Source organism: Artemia franciscana, unplaced genomic scaffold (genome assembly GCF_032884065.1).
Source record: "Artemia franciscana unplaced genomic scaffold, ASM3288406v1 PGA_scaffold_23, whole genome shotgun sequence".
NCBI lineage: Eukaryota > Metazoa > Arthropoda > Branchiopoda > Anostraca > Artemiidae > Artemia > Artemia franciscana.
The window spans coordinates 2,704,148-2,708,553 of record NW_027062649.1 but is presented as its reverse complement, the minus strand read 5'-3'; the positions used below and the strand labels follow the sequence as shown (position 1 = coordinate 2,708,553).

The following is a 4,406-nucleotide window of genomic DNA, read 5'->3' as shown; positions in this document are numbered from 1 at the left end:
TGAGAGGGGAATAAAAAAACGTGTTTCCATAATTGTAAATTTTCAGAAGAGCAGAAAAAAAACCTCCCAACTTTTCCGTTTTCCCTCTCATTAAATCATCATTAAATATCACCCGTTTTGTTTTACGGTTATCGCAGGGGAAATAAAAAAGGTTTGAGGGTTTTTTTCTGTTCTTCTGAAAATTTACAATTCTAGAAACACGCTTTTTTGATACCCAACTGACGATTGGTACTCTTTTATATATGAACGTGAATTTTTAATCATCGTTCTTACTGAGGAATCCGATTCATGTATCTATTCACCTTAGACTTGTAACAGTTGATGAAATTAAAAAAAAACATTTATGGGTTGCGTAGTAAATCATCTGGCGGTGATCACATTACTTTAAAAACACTTAAATGGTTTTTTCTGTTATACATGAAGTAAAATATGGATTAATTCATGAATGTTTTCGTCGAGGAGAATTCCAAGATTGTTTTAAAGCTACCTGTGTAACCCCAATTCATAAAGGTGGTATTCAAAATGACCCAGGAAACTATAGACCGATATTTATTTGACCTATCATTTCTCGTGTTTTAGAGAAGTGTTTTAGTATTAAAATGATGAGTTTTTGGAAGGTCATAAGTTACTGGTAGAGACACAATTTAGGTTCTGTCGAAAAATGATTACATAACAGTGCTTGTACTTGTACTTTTAGCGGAACTAGACAAGGACGCCTCACCCAGCATCTAGAAGATTGCGGATGGTTGACTCCCATTTGTCGCGATCTTGTGGCAATTATTCAGCAAACCGGAGCCGGCAGCTCTCCCACTTTCTGCCAAATTTTCAAAATCCACCAATGGGGTTGAGTTCGTTTATGGTAGATGCCCAACAATTCTTCAATTGACCACCAGGTCACCTCCGCCAATCTGGCAACGGGGCAGCCAGAAGCACTTGCCTTATGATGCCGTCATTGGGTCTTCTAAGGACATGGCCAGGCCAACGCAGTCTTGTCTGTTTGACAATTGGGGTGGCGGGTTCGATTTTACAGCAGTGGTGGCGCACGTCAACATTTGAGATTGTGTCGGAGTATCGAATCTTCAGGATTTTTCATAGACAGCAGTGATCAGAGACTTTCGAATCATGGAGTGAAGCGCCTTCAGTGGCTAAGTTTCGACTGCATAGAGGAGGACAGATCTAACAGCCACTTTATATACAGAAATTTTTGTCTTCTTGCTGATCTCTCACAGGCTTCACAAATGGCAACAGAGTTGTGAAAAATGGCTTAGGCTTTGTTGATTGAAACACAACAGAACATGTGATGATTTAATAACAGCTATTTTTAGCGATGTACTAGATAAAGATTCTATAGGTAGTGCTGCATTTTTAGATCTGATAAAGCTTTCGACGCTTCGGGTCATGGACTTCTACTTAAGTGTGAGGTTTATGGCTTGACGGGAACATCTTTAAATTTTTTAATTAGTTTTATTTAAGTAATTGTTATCAGTAAGTACAATTAAATGATTCTTCTTCAGAAAAAAGCATATTGAACTAGGTGTTCCGCAAGGTCAATTCTTGGTATATCATTCTTGATATTCAATAACGATCAACCAAATTGTCAAAATATTTTTGCTACAGAATAAATGAACTAACGGTAAATCCGACTAATGAAACATTTTCACTTTTTATTGATGACACAGCAGCCATTAGTACAGCTACGACAGTGGAGATACTGCAGTTAATAGAGTTGTAGCATGGCTAAGGGTAAATAAATAAGGATTCAGATGGCTAAGTCTAACTTTGTTATTTTGTCGCGATCACTGGACTTTTACCCATGGATCCAGGAATTAGATATGTCTCATAGCGTTATAAATGGACTGCTTCTTTGAAATACTTTGGGGTTGTTATAGATCAAACTCTATCTTTTAAGCAACATTTAACTTAACTAGCGAAATTCTGGCAAGAAATCTAGGTATAATGAAGAAGCTCCAACATTGTTTTTGTAAATCTGTCCTTCACCATCTTTCTTTTTCTTTATTGCGCCCGTATATACTTTATTGTTCTAGTATTTGGCTCTCTACTTTTACTTCTATCCTAAAACCAATAGCAATCCTACAAAATCATGCAATAAGGATTTTAGCCGACATATCTCCGCGCAAGTCTGTTCAAAAAATTGAACAAACTCTGAAAAATTTGCCGGCTATAGGCCTTTGTGAATTCTACGTATTGTCTTTTTTTTGTACAACAGCTGGATATTCAGCGTCGTTGTTTTGGTGATTTATTGTCCACTAGGTCTACTTTTCATTCTCACAATAAAAGGGGTAGTGTTTACTTTTATGTATCTAGAGGCATTTCTTCCCGTTTACGCTTTTTGCTTTTTATAGAGGTACACGGAAATGGAATAGTTTAACTGGTGATATTAAGATTATTAGAGACCCCGCTATATTTAGAAAAACCATTAAGGAACTGATCTTTCTTGAATATGAGTTTTGATTGGTTGTTTTGTTTATTGTGGGGGTTTTGTTGATATGATGTTCCCGGAGAAAAAGTAAAAATATAACATTCTTTTGTATTTATTATTTAGTTTGGTGGTGGCGTCGGTGACAAAGCGTTCCTTTTGTTCTAAGGATTATGTTTTCTCTACCTCCCCCACGGACAAGCTTCGGTTTTTAGGGGAAGTGGCAATAATTTTGTGTTTATATGTTTTGTCTATAATCCTTCTCTCTCTCTCTCTCTTTGAAAAATGAAGCCGCTATGAAAGTCTATACCAGTATAATTTATACAAAGTTTGTATAAATATAGTGAATGCGAAGCCAATTTGTTATGTTCTTCTTTGCTATCAAAGTTCTAATATGGTTAAGGCTGAGTTATTGTGAGTTGTACTCAGGGCCGTATCCAGGAGTCTCGTTAAGGATAGATTTTACCCAAAAATTTATTCAGGGAGGGGGTACAAGAAAACTCTCCCATCAATTTTTTCTAGCAGCCTCGGATAAGATCAGGACATTTTCTTGACAAATTTGCAAGTCGGGAAGCATTTCGGGACGGGGGATCAAACCTGATAAACCTCCCTTGATATGGCCCTGGGGCACTAGAATGAAGCTCCTTTTTCACTTCTTCACTGGTAATAATGGAATAACTAATGTCAGTTTCTCTCCTGACGACCTAATTATATTCTTTACTAAGTAAAAAAGCCTTCAAGTCTTGTACTTCCATATTTAAGCACTAAGTGATTAAATACTATTTACCTCGAGTACTTAGTACTGATACTTAATTACAATTTTGATTGAGTACTTGGAACTTATACTTAAGTACTTTTCGGGGGTACTTGACATAGTTCTGGTCATCTTTCATCCGCAAAACATGCCCTATCGATCTCAACCTTTTCTCAGAAAAGTACTTTTTTGTCAGCACAAAATCACGAAGGACGTTTATAAACTCTGTGTCAGGGTTATCCTATACAATTGAATTTGTTTGCTTTTTTAGTTGCCTGATAAATTTCGATAAGTATCTTGAGCCCTATTTCATCGAATTCTTTAAGAGAAATTCAAACTTTTCTTAATTGTTTATTAACAGCTGTTTTCACTTGCTATTATAGTTTTGCTTCAAAGTTTAGTACATCTAAAACATAGAAAAATATTCAATAAATTGGTGGAATTACAAGATTCATGAACTATCAAGTTTGTTAAGGTTCCTAATAATAATTCCTTGCATGTGAATGTTCGACTATAAAATAAAAACTTAAGATTAGACACAGTCTTGCATGGCAATTTTTTTAAGCAATTTCCTCCAGCAAAAACTAAGAAACAACATGTCCCTTTAAAAATCAAAATAAAATTTGTGATAAAAGAAATTGGTGTACTTGGACAGAACATTAAAAACACACATCACTTGATGTGTTCTACCTCACCCTTCTACTTAGTGAGGAAATCTAAAATTTATCAAAATGTTCCCCCTAAAAATGTAAATAGTGATCCTTAGAATTGAAAACAGTCTCAAATGAGCCTTTATGCTAGATTTACTAGACAACGCAACTGAGCCGCAAATGAAGCTGTGTCTTTATACTCGTTATCTTTGAAAATAATATGAAAATACAAGCACAAGTCATACTTGTTAAATATCAATTAGAAAAACTACTTCTTTAAAAAGAGAAATGGTAGCTGTACTAGGTTTTTGAGTGCTATTATTTTAATCTTTTGCGCTTCTAATTATAACTAGGTCTTCTAATATATTCGTACATAAAGTATCATTCCCAAATTTTGTAAAAGGTGTTTTTCCTGCAGTCATCTCTTTTGGTCATCTAGAAGAGGGCTGAGTTTCTGTTTGGTTGCTAACAGTTTTGTAAGTTTTCAAACCTTTTCTTATTCTCATGCATGGTGTGGATCTAGTTCTAGACTGTGACTTTTGTTATATTTTGGAAGGTAGGCTTG

At 35.3% G+C, this 4,406-nt stretch overlaps 1 protein-coding gene across 1 annotated transcript in view; it reads left to right on the top strand.

Annotated features, from left to right (window-relative positions):
• The first annotated feature begins 4,179 nt into the window (after positions 1–4,179).
• Positions 4,180–4,406, top strand: part of LOC136041434 (glutamate dehydrogenase, mitochondrial-like) — a 33,812-nt gene continuing 33,585 nt past the window's right edge. Inside the window, exon 1 of the mRNA XM_065726103.1 lies at positions 4,180–4,317. The gene's annotated coding sequence lies outside the window, so the exon portion shown is untranslated. The remainder of the gene's footprint in view (positions 4,318–4,406) is intronic.